General features: G+C 62.6%; 1 protein-coding gene across 1 annotated transcript in view; it reads right to left on the bottom strand.

Annotated features, from left to right (window-relative positions):
* Positions 1-15,493, bottom strand: part of LTBP1 (latent transforming growth factor beta binding protein 1) — a 259,047-nt gene extending 243,554 nt beyond the window's left edge. Inside the window, exons 1-2 of the mRNA XM_055120644.1 lie at positions 15,439-15,493; positions 14,384-14,454 (exon numbers count right to left, since the gene is read on the bottom strand). The gene's annotated coding sequence lies outside the window, so the exon portion shown is untranslated. The remainder of the gene's footprint in view (positions 1-14,383; positions 14,455-15,438) is intronic.
* Positions 15,494-17,000: the final 1,507 nt, after the last annotated feature.

Raw genomic sequence — 17,000 nt, 5'->3', positions numbered from 1 at the left:
GTGAGTCCTGGTCTGGGCGTGGCAGCTCAGCGACTGAGAAAGCCTGGCACAGTGCTCTCCGGGGGGACACGGCCAGCCTCGCTCTCAGCCTCGCTCTCAGCCGCGCTCTCAGGCTCGCTCTCAGGCTCGCTAGTGCTCTCTCGCCTGCTCGCTCGCTCTCTCCCTCTCCCCCTCTCCCTGCCTCACTCTCCCTCTCTCCCTCTCTCTCCCTCTCTCTCTCCCTCTCCCTCTCCCTGCCTCTCCCTCTCTCTCCCTCTCCCTCTCTCTTACTCTATCGTTCCATCTCTCTCCTTCTCTTCTCCCTTCCTGTCCCCCCTCTCACTCTCTCGCTCTCCTTCTCCCTCTCCCTCTCCATCTCTGACTCTATCTCTCCGTCTCTCTCCTCTTCTCCCTCCCTGTCCCCCCTCCCTTGCTCTCTCACTCTCCTTCTCCCTCTCCCTCTCCATCTCTCTCCCTCTCTCCCTCTCTCTCTCCCTCTCCATCTCTCTTACTGTCTCTCCGTCTCTCTCCTTCTCTTCTCCCTCCCTGTCCCCCCTCTCACTCTCTCGCTCTCCTCCCTCTCTCATTCTCTCTCCCTCTCCCTCTCTCCCTCTCTCTCCCCTCCCTCTCTCCCTCTCTCCCTCTCTCCCTTCTCTCTCCCCCTCTCTCTCCTCCCAGGGGGTGGTGGACGAGCCAGCATTTGGTTAAAGGTGCCACATCTGCAGCCCTGACCCCGACTCTGTAGTGGGGGGACCTGTGAGCCGCGGGCGTCAGCCCTTCCCTTGAGCCTGCCTGGCGCTCTTCGGGGCCTGGCGTCAGACCGGCTCTGCCCACTGTGCTCTCAGGGCGCTGCGGGCCCTGGCGTCAGACCGGCTCTGCCCACTGTGCTCTCAGGGCGCTGCGGGCCCTGGCGTCAGACCGGCTCTGCCCACTGCGCTCTCAGGGTTCGGCGGTTCCTCTCCTGTACCCGAGTGGCCCAGCTGCTCCTTTAGGCTGCGGTAAGAAACGTTTCTCCCCCTCCCTCTGCCTTCCCTCCCCTCCACCCGGCGTGCCGAGGGGCTACTCTGTGTGCCGGGAGCCAGCCTTTCCTTTCCTTAGGAGCCCGGCCTTCTCCCAGGCCCCTAGGGGCGGGCGACAAGGACCCCGGGGCCCGAAGCAGCACCCTGCTCTCGGTCACTGCTCACAGCTCAGTCTCTGCACAGAAGACGGGAAAAAGGTGACTAAACTCTTTCTTTCATTTACAGGGCAACTCCCAGTGGCCGGGGGTGGGGGACAGGGAGGTGCTGGGGTCAACTCAGAGTCACACCCTGTCCCTTGCATCAACTTTTTTAAGGACATTTTTTCACCATGACTTGAAAGAGGGTTGCACAGGGCCAATCCCATGGAAAGCACAGCCCGCCGCGCTGGGAAGCCCCCTCGCCCCCTCGCCCGGGCGCTGCCTGCCGCTCGCACCCCCTGGATACAAGCCACGACGCCCCGTTCTGACCCACCCGTGCCCAGGCCTGGGTGCCAGCTGGAAGGCACTTCCCGGGGCTGGAGTCATAGCACAGGGGGGAGGGTTTTTGCCTTGCACGTGGCCAACCCGGTTTCGATCCCCAGCATCCCATATGGTCCCCTGAGCACCGCCAGGGGTAATTCCTGAGTGCAGAGCCAGGAGTGACCCCTGTGCATTACCGGGTGTGATCCAAAAAGAAAAAAAAGAAAAGACAAAATGCTTCCGCCTACTCCGGGGCTGAGCCCCCCGCACAGGGGTGGGGAGATGAAGGGAAACGTCCATCTTCGGCTTCGCTCCTACGTTCATCCCCAGAGTGCACCCGTGCCCGGGCCGAGGGTGAAAGGGGGCTTGGCGTGGGGTCCCTCCTTGCACCTGAAAGCTGTCACGCTGAACATACCTGTGGGATGAGGAACGTGAAGAGTGGGGGGGGAGAAGGGGGGTCTGGTGCCCACTGCAGAGAAGGACGGACTCGTCCCCTTCATCCCAGTGACCAGCCCTCCTGGTGCGGAGCGAGCCGGCCAGCTATGGGACATGCCCAGGTGGGGGCAGAAGCCCACCACTCCCACCCAGACCAGCACCGATTCCCCGGCCCGGCGGCCTCTAAAGCTCCTCGAGGAAGCAGAGTTTGGAGAGACCGAATCGTAACTCTCCAGTGAGTCATGAAATTTGCTTGTAAGTGGATGGACACGGAGAGCCTCGTGCTAAGTGAAATGAGTCAGAAAGAGAGGGACAGACCTAGAAGGACTGCAGTCACTTGTGGAGTATAAAGTAACTTCACATGAGACTGACACCCAAGGACAGTAGACACAAGGGCCAGGAATATTGCCCCATAGTTGGAAGCCTGCCTCGTGAGCTGGGGGAGAAGGCAGCTGGGACCGAGAAGGGATCACTAAGTGAATGAGGGTTGGTGGGATCGTTCAGGATGGGAGATGTGTGCTGAAAGCAGTAAAGGACCAAACGTGATGGCCTCTCAGTTTCTATATTGCAAACCGTAAAGCCCAAAAGTAGAGAGAGAGTATGGGGGATACTGTCTGCCATGGAGGCAGGGGGAGGGTGGGAAAGGGGGGTTATATGGGGACACTGGTGGTGGGGAATGTGCACTGGAGGAGGGATGGGTGTTTGATCGTTGTGTGACTGAAACTCAAACAGGAAAGCTTGTAGCTGCATCTCACAGTGATTCAATTAAAAAAAATAATTAAAAAAAAAAACCATAACTCTTCGTGGGACCGAGTGTTAAAATGAAATGCAGACACTGGGGCTGGAGCCACAGCACGGCTGGGAGGGCACTTGCCTCTCACACAGACGACCTGGGTTCGATCCCCGGCACGCCATAGGGTCCCTGAAGCCACCAGCAGTGAGCCCTGAGCACCCAGCCAGGAGTAAGCCCTGAGCACCACCCAGGGTGGCCCCCAACCAAACACCAATGCATACAGGAGACAGGATGGAGCTTCCCGCCTTTTCACCTTCTAGTACCGGTGATTACGGGCCTCGAGGGAAGCTTCCACGGGCTGGAGGCCCGAGTTCAATCCCCGGCACCACACAGACCCCTGGGCATAGCCAGGGGTGACTTCCCGCCCCACGGGGTCTAGTCCGAAAGCAAAGCCGAACTCCTAGGGCAGCTGACAAGCCGAGCTCCAAGGGCCTGAATAGCCGCTCTGCCCGCAGGAGGGCCCAGGCCCACGGCGGCCACCACCTGAGTGTCCGTCCGTGAATCCGGGCATCACCCCAGAACGGAGCTGAGGGGAACCCCGAGCAGCAGTGGCGTGGGCCCCCAAAACCAACGCAGAAAGGCACGAAAACTCTTGGGAGGGGGTCTGGGGGGTGGGGTCACAGCCCAGTAGTGCCCAGGGCTGCCCCGGCTCTGTGCTCAGGGGTCACTCCCTGGGGTCTGCAGGAGACCCGTACAGATGCCGGGAGGAACCCGGGTCAGCAGCACCCAAGGCGGCACAGAGGCCTGGACTCTCTTCCCGGCCCCGAAAAGGAAGAGGAAAATCGGGGCTGGAGTGATAGCACAGCGGGTAGGCGTTTGCCTTGCACGCGGCCGACCCGGATTCAAATCCCAGCATCCCATATGGTCCCCTGAGCACCGCCAGGGGTGATTCCTGAGTGCATGAGCCAGGAGTGACCCCTGTGCATCGCCGGGAGTGACCCAAAAAGCAAATAAATAAATAAATAAATAAATAAATAAATAAATAAATAAAAATTTTTAAAAAAGGAAAAAGGAAAATCAAGCTACTGCAAGATTTTGAAATTCCAGTTTGAAAGTCAAACGGGAATCGTTTCATAAGACAAAGGACAGAAACACAAACACTGAAGAGACCACAAAGGCCCGAGATGCTGTTTCCTCCAGCTTCCTTGCTCGGTCATCCTTTTCTCTCTCCTGCCGGCATCTTCCTGTCCCGCCCTCTCTCCCCTGGGGTGGGCCTGCCCCCGCCCCCGATTCTCCTGACACCCCGGCCACTGGGTGCTGACCTCAGGGAACTGAGCCCGAGGGAGACGCCCTCCCCAGCCCACCCCCCTCTCTGCCCACCAATGGCCACTGGCCCCTGTCCCCACAGACCGAGAGCAAATGTTTCCAGGCCCCGCCACCCCCCGGCCCCCCATTGACCAAACACGGCATTTCGCAAACTGTTTACCCGCGCCCCTGCCAACAGTATTACTCAAACGTGGCAAGAGCAGAAGCCACGGGGGATGGAGCTGGGCGCCAAGGTCAGCATCTGGGGATCCAAAATTACAAGGGAGAGCAGGCGGCAGGCGCTTAGCTGCATCCCAGTCACTATCAGAGGATGTGGGGCAGGAAGACTCTAAGACTGACAGGCAGGGAGGGGGAGGGGAGGAGGGAATGTCGTCCTCCAGCCAGGCCGGCCGGGAGCTCCGAGGGAAGGGGCAGAAGGAGCCAGAAGTGGCCGGGGAAAGGCCGGGGACACACAGGCCCTGCTAAGGGACCCGGGAGTCACGGACACAGCCCGGAGAAGCATGGACCCCCAGGAGGGGGAGCACCAACCCAGGGGAGGAGGAGCACCAACCCAGGGGAGGAGCACAGACCCTGGGGAAGGGGGAGCACAGACCCCGAGGAAGGGGGAGCACGGACCCCAGGGGAGGAGGAGCACGGACCCCAGGGGAGGGGGAGCACAGACCCCGAGGAAGGGGGAGCACGGACCCCAGGGGAGGAGGAGCACGGACCCCAGGGGAGGGGGAGCTCGGACATCAGGCGGCGGGGGAGTGAACAGAGCGGAAGCCAGCACTGGAAGCTCCTGCCCCCGGCTCCGCCAAATCCCGGCCACCCGGCGGGACCCAGGTCACACAGGGCCACTCAGGCTGGATCGCGACCACAGCTGCGTCCCGTCAGCTGAGCTGGGTCCCGGCCACTCAGCCCGATCCCGGTCGCCCAGCTGGATCCCAGTCGCCCGGCTGGCCCGCGGCCGTGCAGCTGGCCCTGGCCTGCCAGACAGACCCCAGTCACTTCTCTCCGCCTGGGCCGCTCCGTGCGATCCCGGCTGGACCCCGGCCGCTGGAAGAGCCTTTGCAGCCCAGGAAGAGTCGCTCCTGGCCAGCAACCCGCAGTGCTCCCAGGAGCAACAGAAGCAGGGGGACAGGCGGCCCCGGGCCCAGCTCCCCCATGCAGGAAGGGACCCCCAGCCCCATGACCTGGGGTGGGGGAGGGAGGCAAGAACCAGGAACAGGGCGTGAGGGGCGGGCCCCAGGAAGGGGCGGGGCCCTCAGGAGACCAGCGCCCCACACGGCCCCGCCCCAGCCCATCTCTAGGGAGCAGCCTTGAGTAGGGGTCACTTTTCGACCTGACTTCATGTGTCCCCTCCCCCACCCAAGCCACTGGGTAAAGAGCTTCGTGCCACCTGGGCCAGGTCCCCCCCCCCCCCGTGAGACACGTGATGACTCGGGCAAATGTCCACAGGAGCCCTGCACGGAAACGAGCTCTGAGCTCTGACCAGTGGGCCGCACGGCCTCTCACTCACGCACTTAGCACAGGAGGCCCAGTGAGGAGAGGGAGGAAGAGGCCGGCCGCCGGGCCACCCTGGCCAGCATGAAACACACGTGAAACACTCGCACCCGGGTCGGACACGGGAGCACAGAGTAAACTCGGGGCGAGGGGACGTTTCCACAAGCTCCGGAATGACCCGTTAGTGTCACACGCGCCAGCAAATCACGGGCTTGTCTCTGCCGGCAAAACAGGAGACGTCATCGGCGAACCCGAACCCGTGGCATCTGGGCGAGATGACCCCCGCCTGCCCCAGCCGTGGGTCGTGCGGCTAGTCAGAGCCTTCCAAGCAGAGTCCTGGTGGGACTGCGGGACGCTACTTCCTACCCCTTTGTTTACTGAGAACACTGGATGGCATCTGGTGTGGGGGGGGGTGCCACATTCTACAGTGTCTGTACAAACACTCTTGTACAACCACAGGCTCGGGCGACCGTCCTGCAGGGGCTGGTCGGGCACCCGCCTTGCATGCTGCCAACTCTGACCCCGCCCTGGCACCTGATACGGCCCTCTGAGCCCCGCCAGGAGCGACTGCTGAGCACAGAGCCCAGAGGAAGCCTGAGCATCACCAGCGCGGCCCCCAACCACCCAAATAAGCAATTTTCCTGTTCACCGTCACTGTCACTGTCTGTCACTGTCATCCCGTTGTTCATCGGTTTGCTCGAGCGGGCACCAGGAACGTCTCCACTGTGAGACTTGTTGTGACTGTTTTTGGCATATCAAATACACCACGGGGAGCTTGCCAGGCTCTGCCGTGCGGGCGGGATACTCTCGGTAGCTTGCCGGGCTCTCCGAGAGGGATGGAGGAATCAAACCCGGGTCAGCCGCATGCAAGGCAAACGCCCTACCCGAGGGCTATTTCAAATGTTCAACTCTTCCATATTGTCATCTGTCTGCCAAACATTCAATGAACTAAGGAAGAGCTGAAAAACGTGGCCCAGAGGTAGAGCAACCTCAGTGGTTCCCGCTAAGCGTCGGCCACGAGGACCGAGAACAGGCGTCCCTCTCAATCAGGGGCCTGTCACCCCCACAGCCGGGGGGACACGTCTATAAAAATCCCTGAGCTTCTGAACCCAACCCCCCAGGGTCTGCTGCGCCCGTGACCCGGAAAGACCCAGAAGCCCCTCACGTGGCAACAGAACAAGCGACTCGGCGCCCCCCCCCCGCCCTGAGGTCCCCCCACCCGGCTCCGTCCTTCTCCCTGGGACCACCACCTCGTGTCTCACAGGTCCCCGTTCTGAGGCCCCCCTCTGCCCGTGAGGCTCAGCAGTAGGACCGCGCCCCCCTTAGAAGAAGTAGGTCGGCACTGTGCCCCCCAATACTGAGCCTGGGACTCCCCAGGGGCCCAGCCGGGAGCCAGGGCTGCATTCGGGGTGGCAGGGGTGCCGAGGTCCTCAAAAGTTCTTAAAAGTCAGGAGGTCTGGACTCAGACAGACGTGAGGACAGGGAATAGCCAGGAGCGGCCCGGAGCAACTCCTGCCAGCCCTAAGAAGGAGGCACCCGGGGGTCCCAGAGAGGGGCCCGCGGCTCCAGAGCTCAGAAACTGGCCCGCCCCCAGGTTCCAAGCCCCCGGCCAGGGATTCCCACTGGACGGCTGGTGACGGGACGGGACGGGCTGGTGGCAGAGATCGGGCGGGGCCCACCAGGCCTCTCGGATTTTCTCCCGAAGCTTCGGGGGAAAGGTGGAAGGTCTCCGGTAGGCCCCCGAAAGTAGAGCCCCCCGGGCTGTCAGCAGGAGGGACAGCGAACGGCCCCCACGCACCCCTGCGCACCGCCAGGAAAGATCAAAGTAAAACTGACATTTGAGAGGACTTTCTCCCCCGTGTTTGCTAGGAATATTCTAGACTCACAGGGCCTGCAGCAGCGCTTAGGGGGTCGCCAGTGCTCAGCCAGGGGGGGCGTCCAGGGCTGCAGGAAGGAGCCCTTCCGCCCCCGGAACTCCGCAGAACTCACAGCTCGTGGACTTGACCTGCAGGTCCCCCCTCTCCGCTGGGCGCTCTCCTGCAGACAGGATTTCCCAGCTGACCCCTGACCCTGCCTCCCCAGCTCTCAGACTTGGGGGGAGCACTCGCTCCCCTCCCCCAGCCACCGTGGGAAACCACATGAAGATCTATTGGCCACGCAGCTGTCCCCCCCCCGGCCCGGCAGGGGCCCCGCCATAGCCAGGCCAGTGGGGCAAGGCCAAGGCAGGCTCCAGGGTCCGGAGCCACAGCACAGCAGGGAGGGCGCTGGCCTCGCACACGGCCGACCCGGGTTCCATCCCGGCATCCCATAGGGTCCCCCGAGCACCGCCAGGAGTGATTCCTGAGTGCAGAGCCAGGGGTAACCCCTGAGCATCGCCGGGTGTGACCAAAAATCCAAACAATTGAAAATAAAAAAAGAAGAAGAAAGCAGGCCCCAGGCCGTCTGGGGCAGCCTCAGGGATACGCCCACTCCCGGCCAGTGGACGCCACAGCTGTGCCCACTCCAGGCACCCGGGCCCTGTGACTGTACGGATCATGGCTCCGGGAAGTCGGGCAGTGGGGCTGGGGGCGGGACGCCCGCAGAAACGCCGCAGGGTCTGTGTTCTTTTCTGCTAGGAGAGAACAGGTACCTGAGGGTGAGCAGGGCTGCCCCGGCCCCCCTCAACAGAGCCCCTGGCACGGGGGGCAAGTCGCAGAGATGTCCGCTCAGTCAGCGCAAGCGCCAGCCGTGCCCGGAGGGATGACACCCCGGCCTCACCCGCACCTTTCACCAGCGTCCCCCGGAAGCACCAATGTCTCTCTCCAGCCCAGGTACCCCAGACAAAAGGGGAACCCAGCGGAGACAGGGGAACCCCAGGGCCAGCAGGGTACGGCGTGGGCACAGCTAGGATGGGGGCCGGGAGCAACCGTCGGGAGGCACCCCCACCCTCCGAGGGCCACCCGGAAGCCACAGAGAGCACCCGATAACTCCGGGAACCAAGGCCGTGCTCTCCGTGCCCAGAGGGACGTCTATCACCCCCCACAGCCAGCCCAGAGCCACCAGCGCTGCTTCAGTCCCCGCTTCCTGCTTTAACTTCGGCCTCTGGAAATCTCCACATAAAGGCGGACTGAGCCGCAGTCCCGAGAGGCCACAGGGAGGGGCGCGGCCGGCCCACCTTGGCGGGGCCATGGGCGCTGCGGCCCGACGCTCCTCATCTCTACGTGACGTTTCAGCTCCACTAAACCTTCCTTCTCCAGAAGCAAGGCACCAGCCCATGGCCCTTCAGAGTTCCGTTTCCCTCCTGTTCTACTGCCCTATTTCACTGCAGCACTGTCGTCCCGTTGCTCATCGCTTTGCTCGAGTGGGCGCCAGTAACGTCTCCATCGTGAGACTTGCTGTGACCGTTTTTGGCATCTCGGATATGCCACAGGGATCTTGCCAGGCTCTGCCGTGTGGGTGGGATACTCTCGGTAGCCTGCCAGGCTCTCCGAGAGGGGCAGAGGAATCGAACCCGGGTCGGCCGTGTGCAAGGCAAACACCCTACCCCCTGTGCTATCGCTCCAGTCCTATTACCCTATTTAAAATTTAAGAATTCCTGGAGCGTGCAGACGTCTCCTACTTTATGCCACCGATGTACCGAGAGTAGCACACCACATTGGATGGGGTGTAAAGTCGAAGGCAACGGATATGGATAAAAATATATATACAGGGGACACTGGTGCTGGGAAATGAACACTGATGCTGGAATACTGTGTGACTGAAACCCAATCATGAACAACTTTGGAATAGTCTGAAAAAAGTAAAATGTAAAAAAACCTTTTATAAATATATATATATATATATATATATATATATATATATATATATAAATTAGCACACAAGGTTCAACCTGTAACAACATGCTAGTAATCTCTTATACAAGGGCTTAATGGCCCCAAGGTAAGATACAACAATTTTCACACTTTCCTCGAAGGAAACCTTTTTGGATCATTTTTAGCGGATTATTCATAGCAAGCAATACAAAGTCAATTATTTAGGATCTGCCTTTGGGGCAGGCTTGTGTGGGGGTGGGAAAGTGAAACAATGCTGGCGGGCAGGTGTGATGGTGGTGGGCTGGGTACTGGGCTACTGAATGTAAACAATTCTGGTGAACAGCTTTAAAAATTTCAATAAAACTGAGAAGAGGAAAAAAGAAAGTTCCATTTCCATCAACAAAAAAGCAATCCAGTCTGGCTCCAAGGGGACGGGACTGTCTTCGGCAGAAGAGGCAGAGAGGGCTAAGGCCCACTGGACCGGGCACAGCTCCCTTGGTGGGGGCGTGGGTCATGAGCGTCTCCATGTGAGAGCCTCCAAACCAAACCAGTGGAAGGAGACGGTGCACGTGCTCCCACATTTGTGCTCCCGCATTTCGGAGGAAGGCTCCAAGCCCTCGGTTCTCCATTCCGAAGGGCAGTAACCATAGCCAGGCTCAGCGGCCACGCCATCAGGAAGCGAGAGAGGCCGGTGACCACAAATCCTGGCTCTGCGCTCAGGAATTACTCCCGGCGGTGCTCGGGGGACCATCTGGGGTCCTGGGAACTGAACCCCAGTCGGCTCTGTGTAAGGCAAACGCCCTCCACGCTGTGCTATTGCTCCAGCCCCTTCACTGCTTCTTAAGGAAGGATTCACCGTCTCAAAAACTGGGGCCAGGATTATTCTTCATCCACTCTACGGATATCTCAAAGAGAATCTTTTTTCCTCCTTGCTTTGGTGCTGCTGGTTTGGGGGAGTTTGGGCCACACTGAGTGTGATCAGGGAGCACTCCTCGCAGTGCTCCCAGGACCGTATGTTGGACCGAATCAGGACCAGACGCACATGAGGCAACCACCTTCACCCTGCACTGTTCCTCCGCCCAAGCAGCAAATCCCGAGAAGCCAGAGAGGCCCAATCTCATACTTACTCTCTTTTACAGTTCTTTAACTTTTTTTAATTGAATCACCAGGAGATGCAGTTACAAAAAAGTTTTCATGATTGATTTCAGTCACACAGTGATCCAACACCCGTCCCTCGACCAGGGCACATTCCCCACCACCAATGTCCCCAGTATCCCCTCCCGCCACCCCCACTCCCGCCACCCCCCAGCTGCCTCTGTGGCAGGCACATTCCCTCTTACTCTCTCTCTACTTTGGGGTACAGTTCTTTTAAAATAAATCATGGGGCTGGAGCAATAGCACAGCGGGGAGGGCGTTTGCCTTGCACGCGGCCGACCCAGGTTCGATTCCCAGCATCCCATATGGTCCCCTGAGCGCTGCCAGGGGTGATTCCTGAGTGCAGAGCCAGGAGTAACCTCTGTGCATTGCCGGGTGTGACCCAAAAAAAGCAAAAAATAATAATAATAATAATAATAATAATAATAAAATAAAATAAAATAAATCATTCTGAGGAACAAGACGTCCCAAACTCCTTTCTTTGCTCTTGGTGATCTAAGCCAGGAACAGATGGAAATAACACACCTCAATGGTTTCCCACCTTTATCGGAGTATAATTGAGAAATACTGACGTTAGGTAAGTCAGAGTCTGGGGAAGCTGTGAAAGCAGGAACGTTGTGAAATAACCACAGTCGGTGGGCAGGGCACCTGCCTGACACGTGCCCTACAAAGCCCAGTCCCCAGCACCCCATCTCGTCCCCCAAGCACCTCCAGGAGTGATCCCGGGACACAAAGAAAGCCCTGAGCAGCACTGGGTGTGCCTGCCTCCAAAACTAAAAATCAGAAGCCATAATCGAACTAATTACGTGACCTCTCTGCTCACACTGAAGCTGGCGGGGGCCTCCCATCCTCCCCGCTTAGCAAACGTCACATACGCGTATCACAGTCCTATCAATTTGAAGCTGCTGCAGTCAGTTCCAAGTACATGACACAGCGCCGTGGGCCAGGGTCCGCCCCTGCAAATCACTGCCCGAGCAGCCACCCTGCATGGCCCGCACCCCTGCAGCACATCTCCCCCTGCGCCCCTCCCTGAAGCCCCAAATACTCTCCTGGGGAAGGGGTCCCCCTGCGGGCACCCCAGGCCACTCCCAGAGACCCCGTCACCACCAGCAGCCCTCAGCCCACCACAAACACCAGCGGCCAGCCGCTGCGGGGGGCTCCGGGGCGTCGGCCCGTGGAACCCTCTCCCGGCCCCTAACCCCAGTCTCCTGTGACGAGACCCCCTTCTGAGACCCCCTTCCCGCAGCCCCGCCCTCAGGCCATGACTGCCACGGGTGTGATTCCCAGCCCTAACTCCCCCACCCCCGAGAACGTCCCATGCCCTTGGCTGAGAACTTCTGCCCAGGAACTGCTGACAAGTTCTCCCATGGCGAGGGACACACTATGTGACCCTCGCACAGCCCCGAAGCAGAAGGCCGGGCAGGGCGCTCGGCCGGGAGGGGACACGTCCAGTGGAGCCCCAGGAAAGCACGGCGGTGAGCCAGCGTGGTCTGCAGGCTCGGAGCCTGACCCGCTGCCGAGACCACATGGCTCAGTTAGGTGAAACGGACCCAGGGGCTGCGCGTGGGTCAGCAGAACCTTCCGGAAGCTCCGCTCCTGGCAGCAGCTGCGCCTTCCCGTGCCCGACCTCACCTGCTCCCGGGCTGATCTCTCGGAAGCAGAAACGCACCAAGAAGGAGCTTGGCCAAGCCGCGATGGCTGCGGACGCAGAGCAATCGAGGGCTCGGCTCCAGGAGCGGGACCAGGAGCCAGCGGGGGAGGCCTCGGCCACAGGGGTCAGGGCCTTGGTCATCGTGGTGGCGGCCCTGGAACTTCCTAGAAGCCGCCCAAGCGGAACGCTCCTGCCCTTACGCCTCTCCCGGCCCCTCTGTTTCTGAGTCATCTGAGCGCAAACCGAGGCCCTCTCACACTCTGCTCTCCCGGCCCGCAGAGCGGGAAGCCAGGGGGCTGCTCCTCGAACCCGGAGCCCCCTCCCAGACGTAGCTTTGCATCCGCGACAGCAAGCTGGACCCCGGATGCCCGGACGACCTGAGAACCCAGCTTCGTCTGCCGCGTGGACCTCCTCCAATCTCCGTGCAGCCTCCCTCCCGGCCTAGAAAGCACCAGGGCAGTCCAACCCGTTTCTGGCTTTTTGTTTTTATTTGTTTTTGCTTTTTGGGTCACACCCGGCGATGCACAGGGGTTACTCCTGGCTCTGCACTCAGGAATTACTCCTAGCAGTGCTCAGGGGACCCTATGGGATGCTGGGAATCGAACCCGGGTCGGCCGCGTGCAAGGCAAACACCCTCCCCGCTGTGCTACCACTCCAGCCCCCCCAACCCATTTTCAAGCTCGTCAGTAGCCCAGGAAACTGCTGCCAATAAGCTGCCCCCAATCAGCAAATTGGGAGCCCCAGTGAGAGTCAGGCAGCAAGGGCACTTCCCTTGCACGCAGCCAACCTGGGTTCAATCCCCAGCATCCCATATGGTGCCCTGAGCACTGCCAGGAGTAGTTCCTGAGTGCCAAGCTAGGAGTTACTCCTGAGCACCGCCAGGTGTGGCCCCCCAACCAAATAAATAAATAACACACGTCGCAGATCAGACTGTGTGCATGGAGTTCCTGGCAGGGGTGGGGTGGGCGGGGAACGGGGACGGCATCTGAGCCCGCCACCTCACACTCTAGAAAAGGCTGCTGCAATATTATCCAGGGTAATCTCGGAAGGGGAGTCGTGATCCCCCTGCCCACAACCCCGAGCGTTTCTTGATCTTCCGGTTTGAGGGCCGGACGGAAAGATGTGGCTGCGTGACACCTGGGTCGGGATCCAGCCTTCATGCCACCCGCCCTTTCCCACACACAAAGGGCAGCCTCCAAGCTAGCGGCCACCCGCTTCCCTCAGGAGGATGGCAGGCAGCCTGACGAACGAGCTAGTTTGGTCCCAGAAGTTGCCCAAGAAGCCTACACCCACCCCATGCAGCACCATCCAAACCCACACCGGGCCAGCTGTGCTGAGCCCCAGTGAGCAGCCGGCCTTCGGGACGGTCCCTGAGCACACGGCCAAGGTGCTCCCTGAGAAGGACGCTCGCTCGGCTCTGCGCGGAAGCCCGGCTTCTGTCCCATCAGCACCGGACACGACAGGCCTGGCGAAAGGGGCCGGGAAGCCCACGTTCTCGGGCTGGAGAGAGGCACGTCCAGCCGCGACCCCCCAGGATCTGCAGACGGTCCTGCAGCCTCACCAGGAGGGAGCCCTGAGCACAGTCAGGAACAGGCCCTGAGCATCGCCCTGGGTCACGCCCACCCCCCCCAAATAAAGGAAATATCCGTTTTCTCTTGACCCTAAACTCCACGATGCTGAGGGTGTTTGCGGATAATCTCAGGTCAGATGCATCGGAACACATTTTTCTAAGATGCTGCCCATCGTACAGCCAATGTTACAAAGCAGAGAGCTCACACACACACACACACACACACACACACACACACACACACACACACCCTACAGGTGAGGCCAGTGGCCCCCACCTGACCCTCCGCCCAAAGCCTGGCCTGGCCTTTGTTTGGCAGAGCGAGAAGGGAGTTCACGGCTCCCTCTGGCGCCCAGGGGTCTACAGCCCCCCTTCCTGGGCAGGGACTCCCCTGCTTTCCTTCTCCATAGCATCCTGTGCTCGGGGCCACGCAGCCCCCCAGCCTGCGGAAAAGGTCGCCACCAGGCGCTCTGCCCACCCGTTCCCAAACCAGACCCCAGGCCCAGCACTGGTCAGCCCCCTGAGCACCGCCCCAAATGCAGACCCACCCCCAGACACTTCTATCCGTGGATGAGTCTGTTTAACCCACGTCCTCGTCCCGCCAGGGGCAGCCCCTCCAGCAGGAATTCCCAGCCTGCCTGTGCCCTCCCGGGTGGTGCTGAAGACCCGGAGGGGGAGGTGCCAGGAGCACTCTGGAATCCCCTCCTCCAGGGCCTGTGGGGGCTGGGCCCTGCTCCCTGCCCACAGCAGGGGGGGTACGGCGGGGGGGGGGGGGGGCACTCACGTTTGGTGCATCTCTGGGAACCAGGCGCTCTGCTCCAGCCCGGGCAGCACTGCCCTCCGCACACATTGACCCTGGAACACAGCAACCACTGAGTCGCTTCCCACACGGCCTTCCCGGACCCGAGCTGGGCAGGGGTGAGGGGTGGCTGGAACCTAGTCTGGTGCTTCCAGATTCCTAGGGCCCACTCCTGGGGGACAGGACACCCAAAGAGGCTGCGGAATGGGAGGGGAGGAGGGGGTCGGTATAAGGGGTCGCTCCCCACAAAGGAGAGGCAAACTTCTCCCCAAGAATGGCTGCGCCCGGTTTAGAGCGCACTGCATTCCTGAGTGCGCTCTCAAGACAGGAGAAGGGCTACCTGCATGCAGCCTGGGGAAACCAAGTGAACAAAAATAGTCGTGCCACTCCACACACGCGCACACACACACAGACATGTACATACATGCACACGTGCACACATGCATATGCACATGCACACACGCACACACATACACACGCACGCACACGCGTGCACACACGAGTGCAGGCCCACACAGGTCTGCACACCCACGTACATGCACACGTGCACACACGTGCACACGCACACACATACACACGCACACACGTATACACGTGAGCACACACACATGCACACGCACACACGTGCACACATACGCATGCACACACACCGCCTTCCCCTGCAGGGATGAATGGAGGAGGCGGAAGCCCGTTCTCAAAGGTCCCGAACTGCTCCGGGCCGCGTGTGCCGTGGCGGGCGCGGCGCCCACAGGTGCGGGGCTGCGGGGCGGTCCCGGGGCGCCGGCGGGGGGCGGGGGGCGCTGCGGGGCGCGCGGGCCGGCGGCCGCTCCACGTCCCCCCCCCCCCCCCCCCGGCGCCCCGGGGCCCCGCCCGGCCCGTGCAGGCCCTTTGTGTGCGCCGCGCCCGCGGGCGGGGGGGGGGGCGCGGGGGGAGGGGACGCGGTGGGGGGCGCGCGGGGCCCGAGGGCGCGGGGGACGCGGGGGTGCTGGGGGCTCGGGGGGCGCGGGGGTGCTGGGGTCCCGGGGGCGCGGGGGCCTTACCCCTGCAGCTGCTGCTTCGGCGCCACCTGCGGCCCGCGGGGGCCCCCGGCGCTGCGCGCGAACGGGGGCGGCGGGGTCGGCGGGGGCCGCGGCCCCGGGCGGGGGCGGCGGGGGCGCTCGGCCGGGGCGCCCCCCGCGCTGCTGCGGCCGGCCCGGGCGTGGAGGGCGACGTTGAGGGTCGGCGGGGGCCCGGCGGGGAGGCCGGGGCGCAGCACGTAGGTGACCCTGCGCCCCCGGGCGCGCGCGCTCGCCGCCAGCAGCCCGGCGCCCAGCAGCAGCAGCAGCAGCAGCCCCCAGCCCAGCCGGGACCCCGCCATCGCCGCGGCCCCCGCCCGCCCGGCCGAGCGCCCAGGGACCCCGACGGCACCCGACGGCGCGGGGCGCGGCGGCCGAGTGCGCGCGGGACGCTCGGACGCGGCCCGCGGCCAGAGGCTTTGAAAAGTGGCTCCCGCCGGGGACCCGAGTGTCCGAGCCCGGCAGCCAATCTCCGGCAGACGTGACGTCAGGCGGTCCGCGCTAATTGGGGGACGCGGGGGGGCGCCCGGGATCGCGGCGCCGCGCGGGGCTCCGGCGGCCCGACGTGCCCGCGGCGGGGACAAAGGCCCGGGCACGGCCCTCCCGCGCCCCCCGGGACCCGCGGGCAGCGGCCACCCGGCACGGCCCTGGCCACCCCGGCCCGCCCGGGGACGGCCCGCGGGCGGGGGCCGGAGTGCGGGGGCGCGCCCCGCGGAAGGCGACCCGCTCTCGGGGGTTCCCGGACTGGGGAGGGGGTCCCGGGCGTGGGGGTCCCGCGGTGGCGCAGACGCCCGGTACCCGGCTGGCGGCGCCGGGGCGGGCAGCAGGGGGCGCGCGCGCTGATGGGGAAGTGGCGGCTGGAATCCGCCAGCGGGGGCCCGGGAGGGGTGGGGTCGCGTGGAGGGTGAGGGCCGCGACCGCCCCCCAAGACCCCGTGGCTGTTGGGGAGCGGGACTCAGCGCGTAGAAAAGCACCGCCCCCTCCCCATCACCTTCGGAGACGGGCGAGGGGCTCATGGAGAAGGATGATGCCATGCCCGCCGGAGACCCCCGTATGGCAGGGGTGCCCCAGGGCGCGGGTGCGTGTCCCATCGTCACGGGGCTGCTGTTTCCACGGTTGGTCCCTGCTGGCACTCGTGGGGGCCACCCAGTCGCCCCCACAGGTGATGGTTTCAGAGGGATGCAAGGAATGTTCTGAACAGTGGCCGGAACTGCCTCTCCTCCTCTGCCCGCTGGGGCTGTCTGCAGGAGCGTGTGGCAGTCCGGTCCCAGCTCTGCTGGGTAGTTGGAACCAGGTCTCCAACCCCGAGTGCCACGCACTTGTCCTTCTGAGTCACAGGGGCACAACCAGGTCCGGGAGAAGCGTCCCATCCGGGTCACGAGACACGGGGCGGTGAAAGCAGGGCCGAAGCAGCAGCCACGCCAGCCAACGGGGAGGTCCTGGGGGTCTCAGAAAGACCAGCATCCCCGGGGGTCAGCTTAGGGCTGCGGGGGAAGGGGGGTCACTCACGGGCCCAGCAGTACAGACAGCCACACCTCTTTGGTGAC

The sequence above is a fragment of the Sorex araneus genome, chromosome X (genome assembly GCF_027595985.1).
Source record: "Sorex araneus isolate mSorAra2 chromosome X, mSorAra2.pri, whole genome shotgun sequence".
NCBI lineage: Eukaryota > Metazoa > Chordata > Mammalia > Eulipotyphla > Soricidae > Sorex > Sorex araneus.
Note: the sequence above shows the minus strand (reverse complement) of the source record. Positions and strands in the feature narration are given on the sequence as shown.